Source organism: Mus pahari, chromosome 5 (genome assembly GCF_900095145.1).
Source record: "Mus pahari chromosome 5, PAHARI_EIJ_v1.1, whole genome shotgun sequence".
NCBI classification, from domain to species: domain Eukaryota; kingdom Metazoa; phylum Chordata; class Mammalia; order Rodentia; family Muridae; genus Mus; species Mus pahari.
In genome coordinates this window covers 165,400,985-165,415,538 of record NC_034594.1, presented here as the reverse complement: position 1 = coordinate 165,415,538, position 14,554 = coordinate 165,400,985, and positions in this window count along the sequence as shown.

The following is a 14,554-nucleotide window of genomic DNA, read 5'->3' as shown; positions in this document are numbered from 1 at the left end:
AATAAGGCAGGACTGTGTTACTTCTTGAGACTCCAAGCAAGACTTTCCCAGGCTGTGTCTTCTTCCATCAGCAGTGTAGCCCCTTCAAGTCTCTAGGACTCTGTACCTCTTCCATGCAAAAGCCAGGATGACCACACTACCTAGAAATCCAAAATTTGACCACATATGTGAAGTCCTTAAGTCATGTGGTCTCAAATATTCTCAGATTGAGAAATACCGACATTTTGGAGAAAGGATAGTAATCTGTTCTGTGTCATTTTTTGTTTGTTTGTTTCTGCTTAGTACAGAAAAATTGGAAAACACTAAAAAAAATTAAATCATAAAAGTTTTCAGTTTCCTCTTTAAATAGAAAACCTAGCTAAGTCTCCTCTGCTGCACTCTCCTGGCTTTGCAATACAAGCTGCTGATCCTTCTCACCCACAGATCCAGTATTAAACCTTGGCATTTAAAGACTATGCTGTTGATCTATCCTGTTATCCTGCTATAGCTGCTGACTCCATAGGCTCTTCCTAACACAACACCAATACTCTACTGATACCTTTTCTCATCCATATTTGAATATTTACCTGATATTTCCTAAGACTGGTCACAGACTTATAGTAATCCTCCTGCCTCAGCTTCCAAGAACTGGGATTACAGGCCTTCACTACCACACCTAGTTTTCTGATTAGGGTTATGATTCCATCTTGACTGTTATCTCTTACTGACATTTGCTCAGACAGAAGGATCGTCCCACATTGGGTTGATAGCAGACTTTAATAGCAGCAACTTTGTGTGGCTGTGACCAGAGCTTTGGCAGCCATTGCTACTCGGAGCTGTGAATCAGACCTTAATTCACTGGGTTTTTAAGTACATGGAGTAGCCTTCAGAACAAGGTCCCTGCTTCTTCCTGTTCTGCTGAGATGCCAGGAATCACCTCCTGCTGTCCTGGTAAAAATTTTTAATTATGTTGCTCCTGTTCTTTAGAGCTGAGATTTTAGGTGATAGAGCCCAGTCCCAGGTTCTGCAGTAGCCTTAGCCCAGGTAGATCTGGGAGTGAGGGTCAGGAGAAAAGAAGGAAGAGTAGGCATGACAAATTCGCCTGGCACTTAGCCCACTTCCCAGGGAGGTGCTGGTCCACACTGACCTTGCCTTAAGGTTTAACTGTGGACTTCCTCAGAAAGGACTGCATGATGAGTCTGGGCAGGTATGGGACAGCCAGGCTAATCAGGAGGAGGTTCTGTTTGCCAGACAGAACACCTAAAGACTGGAATTGAATGTGGCAGAAAATGTGAGTCCTGGGGCTTTTCCTGGAGTAGGGAAACCTCCTCCTCTCTGGTCTGCAATTTGAGAAGGACAGAGGGGTAGGGAGGTCCCTTGCAAAAGGTGCAGCTCAAAGCAGGAAAGGAAGCCTGCCTTTTAGTCCACTGACTCCAGCAATGACTGTGGCTCCTTTGCCACACTTTCTGCCCTCCTGCCCACTTTGCCCTTCTCTGTACCTGCTCAATGACCTGGCTGTCATAGCCCAACTTGTGTTCTCCTTTCTTGCAAAGCTTTCCTCAAAGCTTTCCTTATCTTTCAACTGCTCCTTCTTTCTCTCTCAACTCTAACCTACTAACATTTCACCTACTAACATTCTGTGGTAGTTTTGATACAAGACGGACTTGAATTCAAACTGATTTTTCTCCCCAATTCTTCTGTGCCTTTGCCAACTGATGTACCAGTTATAAACCTCAGTTTTCCCCATCTGGAAGATAGAAACCATGTAAGCTCACATAGGATGCGTAAGCACATAAGGGTGTCACTTTTCAAACTGATGAAGATAACATGGTATGATGTGTGTGGTAATTGGTTAAACTTCAACATAGGGCAATATCATGACCAACAAAGGTGGGATATATACAAAGTCTTTAAGCATCCCAGAAAGAAAAGAAACCCTGTCCACCAGAGGTGAGCAGGAAAAAAAAATGGTAGAAAAACAAGCAGTAAGCTACCTGAGGAAGTAAAGGTCCAATGGATGTAGTTATGGGGAGGACCAGTGTGGAAGAGGGAGCACTGAGAGCTGAGAGCAAATGATGGGAAAACACCCTGTGTCCAGAGAAAAGCACAACAATGTATGAAATAGGTCCTTCCTCTTTTTTCATTTTTACAGCTCTCTGAGCATGAGCTGATATTATTAGAATTATCTCTGAAAGTTCAGTGTGAAGACTGTGCACAGCACAGTGTCAAGGGTGTTTCCTGATCAGTTAGAAAGGTAATACAGTTTTCCCTGTTTAAAAACAAAACAAAAAACAAAACAAAACAAGAAAAAACAAAAACAGCTTCAATTCTGGGGACAATAAAATGGATACAAACTGTATGTCAACTGGAGTTAAGAAAGAAGCATCAGAGGGACTCAGTCCTGGAGACCTGGAGTTTGGTGCCATTGCCCAAGGATACAGCAACCTTTGGGGAACATTGCTGTAAACTAGAGCACTCAGGCTGTGGGAATTAGAAAAGGGTTCTGGTGCTATTAGAACTGTCGGTGACCAAAGTAAAACTTTAGAGTCTAGCTACCTAATTAGATCGTCATATTGTGTGGATAGGTTAAATATCTAAAGAGCTATAGTAAAGACCAACAATGAATCCTAAGTGAAGTCTACCACTTAAGAGAATGGGAACAGACACATGACCACATCTTGTGTGCTATGATCTCTGAGATTTCCTTCATTTCTCCAGTTAGCATCATTCTACAAGGTCTAACATGAGTCTCACATAGACAGCTGTAAATGTTGCAGTGCTGGGTACCAGGCTGAGAGCATTCTGTGTCCTCTCCATAGGTGTAATTTTGTTTATTTATCATTCCCATTTTATAGATGAGTGTTCCTGGAGAAGATATAAACAAACATCTACTTACCCTAGGACACACCAAATAACTGACACCACCAATATTGAACTTGCTGAACCAATGCGCTTATTGGGGTTGTAGGAAACTGATGAGAGATTACCTTCAAAGCAGGGACATGCCTGAAAAGTCTACCCTAGCATGGGTGATAACTCACAAGGTTTGAAATGACTTCAAGGCTCTCTAAATGACTGGTAGGCAGCTTGACAGATTGAAGAATCTTCTCAGCATTTTTTATTGCTTTTATAATTTTGGGGAAGGAGTCTTTTGCATCTGATAAGCTTCAGGGACTTCCTGAGACTTGAAGAACTGTTTACTTCCCAAGACTCAATGGCCTCCTTCTCTCCCCTCTTTTCTTATCTTTCCCTCTCTCTTCCTTCTCCCTTTTCTTCCTACCTCTCTCTCTACTTCTCTCTGGAAGGAATCATTTGCCATTCACATCGAATTGCTATCAAACCTCAGCTGCTTGGACACCATGTTCCTGAGAACAAGTTTGTTGGCAAGTGTGCTTTATACACAATGATTCTCTGGTATTTCCAGTGTGATCCACTGATAGTTCTAGAACCTTCTTTACAAAGGTGAAAGAGATTCCACAGTGCTTTTGCTATTTCATTGCTCACTGAATACAATTTGAAAGTGTTTAATTATTAGATTTATGCCTCAAGATAAGTTCAGTGATAATTATAGGATGTCTTTCTTTACTTTAATTCCAAATAATTAAATCTCAAACACATTGGATCATTATGATTATAATTAGAATAAAGGTGTCTTATATTTGAAACCAAAGTTTGGCTTCTCGTTGAACTTTCTTTGCACCTTATCCAAGGGGTATGCTTTGGAAAGAAACATATTTTAATTTTTCTAATGCTGCTTTAAAGTGGATTTTTAAAGAACATTGTCTGCAGAAAAGCTTTCCATTCCAGTACCAGCAGGGAGACACGAGTCCCCAGCTGCAGGCTTCCTTGGCTTTCCTGTTGTCATTTGTCATCCTGGTGTGCAAAGGGAACTGGAGAACCAGGCCAAAGGGTGAAAAGGTACAGCAGGAATATGGAGAGAGAATAAGGGAGAGGACCCATATGTGACATAATCCCTCTCCTACACCCTCTGTCTGTCCCACCATCTGAGAGTAAAACTGAGTCCCTCTGAACTCCACCTTAACGATGGAAATGTGCTGGGGCTGGGGAGAGACCGCAGAGACTAGGCAACGGGCACATCCATAAAAGAAGACCTCTAACCAAGGCTTGGAAGGACTTAGAGCTTGGGGGGCTGGCAACAAGAATTAATTGAGAGGAAAAGTGCTATCCTCTCAGTATGCTGATGAGGCCGTTGGAAGCCCCAGCATGGGCGGCTCCTGTGCCTGGCGCCCATCACCCCACTTAGGGATTAGGAAGAGAAAATGATGGAATTTTGAGGTTGCCAGAAGGAATTGCGGAAGACAGCACAGAAAGAACAGGGAGCACACATCCTGAAATTAATAAATAACCCAAATCCACATGCCTTCCCTGCCCAGTCCACAGAGGACAGCCCTGGCTTATTGAAAAGTCTTTGAAGGTGAGGTTGGTGAAGGTCTGGGAGAGAGGCAGCTGAAAAGCTATAAAGAGAAGGGCAGGGAACACTCTGGATGCCTGGAGAAATGTCACACATTAGCCTGGCTGCCTGCTGGAGGGAAAGGGAACCAGACAATAGCAGAGGGAACAAGTCGCATCTTGCGTTCATTCCTGTGGTTAAAACAAGTCTGTACGGCCACGGGGAAAATTCCATTCTTCTCAGACCTTAACTCCCTGCTTGCCTGAGCTGAGCAGCCTCTGAAGAGTTGGAACTGCAGTCTACAAAGGATGAATTCCTCCTGCCTTAGCCTCTCCCCTGTTGGCGCCCTCACATCTTGAGAATTCTCTTCCTTTCTTTGAGGGGCCTGGTTAGCACTTTGACTGAAGTCCACAGACTAAAACAGAGTTCGGGGTGTAGGTAGGAGCAAACCCTCTGTAACCTGCAGCCACAGACCATAACTCTGAGTGTCATCTGTCACTGGAGACTTTACCCTGACCCACTGCCTTCTTTCGACATCCTGAACTTGTCCCAGAGCTAGCGCTTGGTGAGGCTGGGGAGAGTCTCTGAGAAAGGCAGCAGACAGGCTACAAAAGCTCGGCAGCCCCGAGAGAATAGAAACAGAAGATGGCACATGCTGCTGCTGCTGGTGAGCAAATACGGAGAATGCTGTATGCCATGACCACCAAGCGTGCCCTGTCTTTTCTGTGGGTTTTTCAGGATCTAGTGGATAAGCAGGCTGCAGCTGGAGCTGTCCCAGCCAAGTATTGTTCCACCAAACCCAGTCAGTCCCCAGGCCTGCCCTTTTCATCCTTCCTAGGCAAGTTTAGGATATTGGCTCTGCTGAATCTCCTACTGGAAGAGGGCAACTGACAATAATTGTCCTGGGAAGCTGAAAAGCAAGTTCCCTTCCTTAAACAACAGCTATGACCCCCCAAGTCAGGGAAGGCAGGAGCTGGGACAGAGCACTGCCTAGCATGAGAACAAGTAACAGCAGACATTATAGAACAGAGGCAGGAATGAAATCTGTGGTACTTGGCAGAGATTATAACTTTACAGGCAAACTGAGAAGCTCAGGTCTCACATGTGTTCTGTGTTCAGCCACAAGGGCTTAACCAGTCTTAAGCCCCACGTGTTGTGTTGAGTCTTATTTAAATAGGTAAAGAGACACTCAGAGAGAGCTTTCACCTCTCTCCTTTCTTTTCACTTCCTTCCTTCCTTCCTTCCTTCCTTCCTTCCTTCCTTCCTTCCTTCCTTCCTTCCTTCCTTTTTCTTTCTTTCTTTTTTTCTTTTCCTTTTGATGGTAAGAGTAAGGATTAAGATAGGATTTCTACATAGAGTTCAAGCTAGATTTGAACACCACACTACTTCTGTTTTCATGTCTGGGGAAAGAGGTTTAGACTATGTTTCACCATGTCCAGCTGTGCTGATCAGTTTTAAGAATAAGTTCTCCAAGGGAAAAATAACTTTGCTACCTTGTTTTGTGGCCAATTCCCATGGTGTAAATGCTTCTAGATGGCTGGTTTTAAGAAATCCCTGAAAGGGGAGATGGGAAGAAACACAGTCAGCTATTGCTGGGTAGAAGGGCCTGACATGCCATAGCTAATGTGTCTGGTAGACAGACAAGCATAACAAACACAAGCTCTGTCTCTGGTTCAGTTTGTTTAATGGTAGCAGGCAGAAAACATTAACTAAGACTCCAAGAGGAAAACATCTTCATGGAGCAGGTAAACCAGGTGCATGGCTAAGTAGAGAACCACACCAGGGCATCCACCCCTCTGGTTCTACTGGGGGAAGCCTGGAAAGACTTTGAGGGTAACCAAAACATATCCTGTCCTTCAGTGAAGAGGAATCTGGGGCAGGCAAGAGTGGCGCAATTTGGGTAGGCTTGGCCTCAAGCTGCTCCTTTCCATAGGTAGAAATCTCCCATGCCATTAGGCTATTCTCCCATGCTATTAGGCAATTCTCTTCCAAAGAAATTAAATTATTATTAGAAAAGAAAAATTAGGGCTAGAGAGATAGTAATCAATAATGTTGGTCTGGCAATCGTGAAGACCTGAGCTTAATCCCCAGAATGTACACAAAAAAGTCAGGCACAGTGTGTGCTTGTAACCCTGGCTCAATGGATGCGGAGACAGGCAAATCCCTAGAGCTTGCTGACCAGCTAGTTTAGCCTGGGAGAGTTTGGAGTCAATGAAAGACTGAGTCCACAAAACTAGGTAACGAGCTGAGTCATTCTCTCTGTTTCTGTCTCTGTCTCTGTCTCTCCCTCTCTGTCTCTCTCTGTGATCTCTGTGTCTGTCATTTCTGTCTCTGTCTCTCTGTCTCTCTCTCTCTCTGTCTCTCTCTCTCTCTCTCTCTCTCTCTCACACACACACACACACACACACACAAAGGCAATCAGACTTCTCTAGGGTCCTGTAAGCACCCATACAGGACATGTGACTACTGGAGTGGCAGAGTAGAGAGGTCAGGACACAAAGCTACGAGCTTAGTCTAGCTATTAGGTGATTTGCCAGGGATACAAGCTTTTCTGCAGAGCAGACACAAACCCACAAACCCACAAGGCTCCATCTAGCTCAGCCTTTACTTGCTGGCAAGAAGTAAACTCTGCATGGGAAGGAGGAAAGTACATCCCCACGAGAAGAACCCCTGCAGTAATTTTCTGGGCTGAAGGACTACGGATGCATCTCTTCAACAAATGTAATGGGATGGCAAAGACTTTAGAGTCAAGGGAGCCGCAGCTCCTGCCTGTAATTCATGATCCCTGAGACAATTATGAGCACTGAAAAGGCGTAAGTCACGAACACCAAGAAGCCAGATTTGGGGAAATAACACATTACATTTAAATATCCATATATATTTAATCTGTGTTTAATAATGCAAGGAACACATTAGTCAAGGCTTAGGCAGATTACACATTCACGTTAGTTACAGAGCAGCCTGGCCCTCTGAAGTTCCCCAGCCTGGGAGCTATATGAACAAAAACTTCTGAAGGAAACTATGAGCATGTCATTGCAAACCCAGGCGCTTCAGAGATGTGAATGGGAGGACTGCAGAGGTCATCACAAAGTCAGCTGGTGGCAGAAGAGTGCACTGAAAATGAACAAGGGATGCCTCTGCATATACTCACTCTCCTTGCCACCTCTGCCAGCTGGAGCTGGAGGCAGGAGGTCACCTGGAGGGACAGAGAAGCAAGTTACCATGGCAGATGCCATTTTATCTCAGCTCCACTCCTCTGTCCTTGAGTTTTCTCTCTAGCTCAACAGATGGAGAATGGCTACAGAGACCCCTGGGGAACCTCCAAACAAGTCTCCAGGGTGCACTGTCCATGCTCCAAGGCTCTTGCCACCATTCACAGCCATGGAACAGGTGCATGCAGTCCAGGATGAAGGAGAGTGGAAGGGCCTTTTGGTACAACTGTGTTGTTCCACAGTTAGGCCCAGCATAGTGTGAGCCAAAGACATCATGGCTCTGGGGAGAAGAACAAAAGATTGAAGTGTCCAGGAGCCAGAAGAAATTCTCCTGTTTGATACTGTTACCCAATAGGAAAATCACAGAATCCGTGTGCTTTGAGTTTGTAATCCCTATACCCCTTCCTTAAATGACTACCAGTACCTCCCAGCCTCCACTAAAGCAGTCTCAGGAGCAAAATTATACTGAGAAGTTATCACTGAGACTATCTACACCCGCAGAGACCAAGGTCCAGAGAAGATGAGCTGCTCCTTTGGGGGTCTCCAAATAAGTTATTGAATAGTGTACATGGGAGAGCAGGCCTCATCCTGGCTACTCTGTGCACTCAACCCAACCTTGCCTTGTAAGATCTGTATTAGTTCGGAGGCCCATAGTGAGAGGAAAGCAAACATTTTAAATGCTAGGCACTGTGCCGAGGACTCAACCATATTATCATCTCCAAATGATGAAATATTAATGTGGCTTATACACTCTTAGTCACAGAGGAAGCTCAGTCCATTTTGTATGCTACTGAGCAGGCCCGTCCGCTCATTACCTGCAGGGTGTCCCTACCTCATCCACCAAGCGAGAGAGCATGTGTGAGTGTAGTTCAAAGCACACCTGAAGAACTGAGGAAAAAGAGCCAAGTAGGGAACACTGAATGCACCTTTCACTAATTCCTGGGGGTGCTCTCAAGCTCTAGAGCCTTGAGTGGATCACAAAGAAGCACACTGTGTGTCCAAGTCTAGCCCTCTCCTCTGCAACTCAACCTATCAGTCAAATGGTCCAAGCTATTCCAAAAGATAATTACAAGAACCATCTCCCTGGCTTGTCTTTCAAGAATTGACTCCCTCAAGATTCAAATTGTCTAAAATCTCCCAGTCCCACCCAGGGATCCTTCCTTGAAGGGAAGCCGAGTTACCTTTGGGCTCTCTGTCAGTTAAGCACGCTTTGAGAAGCATGCTCATTCTAGCAGTTGAATCTTGGAGAAAACATGAACTATGACTCATCCATCATTCTGAGCCAAGTGTTTGAATTTGCTCCAAGCAGGAAAATGGCCAGGGGGGTGGGCTGGGAAGGGAGGGGAGGGCTTACACAGAAGTTGGCTTGGAGCTATCTGACCCAGCTCTACAAAGGCAAGTACAGGGGAGATTCTCCAAGTATATGCACTGGTTCTTGCTGTCTCACTGCCAGGAGCCCCTAAATCACTGTGGAACGACTGTGTTCTGCCTGCCTCCATCATGTATTATGGGGCATTAATAAATAATGGGAGGTTGTAGGACCAAAAGAGGGAAAACCCAAAGGGAAGGTGATGGAAAGGCATAATTTAGCAAGTAAATGAAAGGAGCTATTAAATCACAGTTAAATTATGCTGGCACCAGCAAGGGGAAAAAAAGAGAGAGAGAAGGATTTCCTGCTGCAAAATGCTTTCGATAAAGAATTGAAATTTCTCTCCTGGTTGACAGAGGCATCTCCAACCATAAAGACAGGTGTCTGTGGCCTGAGGTCCCTTTAGCTAAAAGGGACCTTGTAAGATATAAGCGACAAGATCCTTCTCGGCAGACAACCTACCAAGGATGCCTCTACCTTTATGGTAATGCCTGTCTATGATTCAGCAGCTATCGCCAGTGGCCATAGTAACCAGTTGACAAATCTCATGCCTGTTTCTCCATCGGCTTTTTATGGCATGCTTAGAGAAAGGAAACAAGGTTTACAAGGTATGACTTAAAGATAACCCATTAGTTATAGGTATTTACTTTATGCTTTTAGACATTTCCAAGTACCATTCCATCTATTTACTGTAAACTCTTAGGTTGGTAGTGAGCTGTCTACAGGGAAGATATGTCTTGTTCATCTTTGTGTGCACAGAGCCTGCAAAAGTTCATGCTTAATAAATCTTGGATGAGTGAAGGGTTGATGGATCAGTGGATGATGAATGAATAGATGGATGATTGATGAATAGCTGGTAGAAAGATCAATGGGTGGGTGGATGATAAATGGATGGATTATGGACAGATGGATAATAGATGAATTACTGATAGATTAATGATAGATAGATAGATAGATAGATAGATAGATAGATAGATAGATAGATAGATGATAGATGACTTATGATGGTAAATGGATAGATGAATGGATGGATTGATGGATGAGTGATTGATGGATGATAGATATAGATAGATAGATAGATAGATAGATAGATAGATAGATAGATAGATAGATAGATAGATAGGGTTAATATATGAATGAATGATATCTGGATGGATAATGTATACACAGTGACTAGGTAGTGAATGGGGGGCAGAGAATGGATGATAAATGGATGATTGGATGAATGATGAATTCAGAGTGGATGAATAGTGAATGGGCAGATGATTGATAGATGGTGGATGTATAAGTGAGAGATGGATAGATGAGTGAATGAATGAATGAATACTCACAGTAACAAGGCTCTGAGAAATAAAATTTAACTTGTGGAAGCACACAGCACTGGGACTGTAACCAGTATCTAAGCTTTCAGAACATGAATCCTTTGGTCTTTCAAGGGAACATGGTATTATCCTTCAAGATCACATAGTAAAATAGATCATACTCAATATGCAGTACCTAGTAATTACTTATAAGCAAAACCCAGCCACAGCTTTTCCATGCTGGGATTATGTTTGTTCCTGAGATATGGACCTACTGTGCTGCATTGAAGGAACTTGAACCTGCAGCTGAAAGGAGTCTCCAGAATCCCCTGGCAGAAGATTCACACAGAAGCCAGATTCATGCTGTCCTTGTTCCCGGGGTTGTTTGATTTGCTGTGGGTGGAAGAATCTTGCAGCATTCATCTCTCCGACATGCTCAGACCCTGAACCCTGGTTGGGAGAGTGTGTGTACCAACACGCCAGGGGAGTAAAGTCACACAGAGCTCTGTTTGGGCAGGCAGGCTTACCAGGCTGACAGGGTGTGAAAACATCTACCCTACCTTGCATTGTAAGAAGGAATTACATGGAAAACATGTTGGGTAATTGAGGGATAAGTTTACCCAAGTCCATGATTAGTCAGGGGTTAAGTTTGCTTGGAATAACTTTCATGTCAGTGACCACTTCTCTCTTATAAAAGTCTTTAGAGTTAAAAAGAAGAAAACTGAGCTTGCTGCAAGTGTTTCTACAGCAATGTGGTCCTCCACAAATATTCAAGGGCTTGGGCTCCCTTCTTTTACTTGCTCCTTCTTCCCCCTCAAAGCACTTAAACCACAGTTACAGGAAAGCCTGGGCATATCCCAATCTCAAACAACACACAGGTTGACTTCGCTCCCACCCAGCCTTTGCTACTATACTGTACTTGGCAGAAATTCTACATAACCTTTCCTCTTGTGTTCTACTTGTCAACCTGATGATTGACTGAATGATTGACTGATTGATTTGTTAGCTGGTCAAATGATCACATTTCCATCTAAGGGGAACTGGGAGAGTCCTTTCTACACATCCAACTGAACCTATGTGGTTTCATTGCTTATCAAAGGGAGTGATGATATTGGATAGAGTCAGTCTGCAGTAATTGACTATGATAGCTATGGCTATGGCTGAAGTGTGCATCTCCACCAAAAAGACATGTCTTTGGGAAGTTTAGTTATGTCTGGGCTCAAAGTGAAGGCCCAGAAAAGTTCAATAGTGAACTTAGAGAGGCTTCAAAGGACAAGAAGATTCATACTATACTGAAAGGTAGACCTAGGGAGAGAGACTGGAAACTCTAGAAAACTTTCAGTCAGTAGCGAAGGCTCTTTCAAACTGCATCTATTTTTATAAATGGTGGCAGCAAGCTGTGCTTTCCTCCACCAAAGGTTAATTAATTAATTAATTAATTAATGGACAGGAAACAAAAGGGAGGTGAGTGATATCAAGGCCACTATGTAGGGGGAAAAAGTGGGAGAAATGTCAGCTCTCAGAAACTCTGTTCATTAGTATCTAGCACCTAGGGAATATCCAGTGAGTATCTATGGGATAGATTTTTTTTTTTATCTTTCTGGAGAAATAGAATAGACATGAAGACAACTAGTCAGGGGTATGTAATTAATCATGGTTTTCCAGGGAAAGTGAAATAATGGGCTGAGAGAAAGACAGACAGACAGAGACAGACAGAAGAAACTGACTCATGAGGTTCTGGCAATTGGCAAGTCCAAAAATCTTGAGGATGGATAACAGACTAGAGACAGGGGGAGGCAATGGTATAGAAGGGTATGCATGAAGCCAGCCTTCTGCCTTCAGAATTCCTTGGGGAAGATCTGTTTTCTAAAGGTGTTTAGCTGATTGCACCCACCACACTATAGAGAATAATCTATTCATCTCAAAATGCCTTCTCAGCAGCATAAAGACAGGCTTAACCAACTACCTGGATACCTGGTCTAGCCAAGCTGGTATACGAAATTAATCATCAGAGTCTAGAATCACTGAAGAGTCCAACTCTGGGCATTTCTCTGAGATTAATTGACTATTTAGATTAGGTTAATTGAGGCAGGGAGATCTATCCTAAATGGAGAAAACACCTTCATGGAGCTGAGATCCTGAGCTGAGCATAGGGAGACAGCAAGCTGAGCATCAACACTCATCTCTCCCTGATTCCTGACTGTGCTTGCAAGGTGACCTGCCACCCCAAGCTCCTGCTGCATTGATGGACAGTGAGACAAAATAAACCATTCCTTCTTTAATTTGTTTTTCCCAGGTAGTTTATTGCAGTAACAAGAAGTACAACACACCATTCAGTAAAAAAAACAAAACAACAACAACAACAAAAACCTTTGGACCATGCCCAGCAATAGTGCCAATGCCCCTAGGAAATGCATCTTGCTCAAAATGTCTTTTGTGAGAAAAAATAAACATGTTGCTTTTAAAAAGCAGTTTGAAATATGCAAGTGCATCAAAGAAGGACTTAGTCTCACAGAGCAAATAACAGATTTCCACTTTGGAGTCAAAAGAAATTAAGAATATAAACAGAGCAGAGAGAATCTGATCCCACAGCACAGGACAAAACAGAAAGACAAGAAACGATTAAAGGCACAAAAGGTGGTTGATAAAGACTGTGGCAGATGGGAAATCTGTTATTGACTGGAGCAGTAGATGGGTATTTGACTGAAATCGAGTTTTGGCCCTAATTTCTCCCTAACAGAACCAGAGAAGCACATTAAAAGCATACGTGTGGACTTATACACTTATATTTGAGTATATTTAAATGGAAAAATGAATTCAGGCAGGGTGAGCTTATTAATGTGGCTTTTGTTTCCAAACAAAACAGAGAACAGAAAAATCTAACATCTAGCTTTGAATTCCATGTCAAGTCAGAGACCTGTAAGTAACTTGAGACATGCTTGCTTTTCTGGTCCTGTCTCTTGGGTGTTCCATTCTGAGTGTTTGAGTCTAGCAGCACTAGAACTTTGAACAACTGACTCCAGCTGTACCTTAACCTTTTCTGAACACCTCTGGGTTCTGCCTAGCTCAGAGCAGACGTTATCCTTGCTTTAGCTGCTCCCAGCATTGGGCTCAGCAGTAGCAGTGAAATACAATTGGCTAAGCCCCCACCGACTGGTCAGTGCCTTACAAGCATGGCCAGAACCCAAGAGGAGCCTTGCTGTCTCCTCTCTGGAGCGCAGTCATGGTAGTAACTTCCAAAGTCCTCACAGAAGTCCAGGCAGCCTTGCTCTCACCACCAAGCGAACTCAGTGATGCTATTTTCCACCCTCACAGTTTACCCTAACTTTTGAGCTAGTTTCATCCACTGTTTTATCCTTGCCCACGCCCAGTAACCCGGGCCCACTTTCCTCAGTTCTATCTCTCCGAATCTTCACTGTTAGCCTGTCTCTGGTCTGTGTCCTCCATTTGGAATTTTTCTCCCTGCTCTTTATCTTGAAGGAACTGATTCTGTCCATCCTGGCAACTGGCAATTCTAAATTGTGCGGGTGGATCACCAGGCTGGAATTGGAGGGAAGCTCTGTACAACACTGTGTCTGCAAGTGGCCTGCTGCTTGGAGAATTCCTAACTCAGGCATAAGTTGACTTCCTGATGAAGTTCCTTCCTCCCCCAACCCCACTCCTCCTCTCTCCTATTTTTCCTCCTCTCCCTCCCCATCCCCTCCTCCTCCCCATTTTCCTTATCATCCTCTTTCAATTCTCTTCCTTATTCTATTTTAACTTTGTGACGACTGAATGTTATAGAAACACTCCATTACACTAGAAAAGAATACGTAAAAGAGAAGTCTCTGGTCTTACCTCCCACCTGTTTGTGAGAACAAGTACTACCCGGGTGCCAAAGTTTCTATCTTGTTCATTGGTTTGTTAGGTACCTTCGAGCTATCAGATACTCCACACTTAGGCAACTGGATAGACTTCTCCAAACTCTGGCGTACCCAGGGCTTGGTGTTCTGCATGATGTGCTACAGTGTTCTACAGTGTGATCTCTACCTCCAAGATTCTCCTCTCTTTAATGAGGTTCAACTACAGAGTGTATCTCCCTGTCACAGAGCTTAGGAGAACTGACTCCATATTTTAGGCTTTTCTGAGCACTTGTCTTGAGTACTCTTCAATCAAGGCCAGGAATGCAAAACCAAAGCCTGATCCTGCCTAGAAGGCACCCAAGCTTAGATGACTTTTCTCTACTACAAATAACAAGTTAGCAGAATTCTTAGATACCAACCACATAGAGACCCTAAATCTT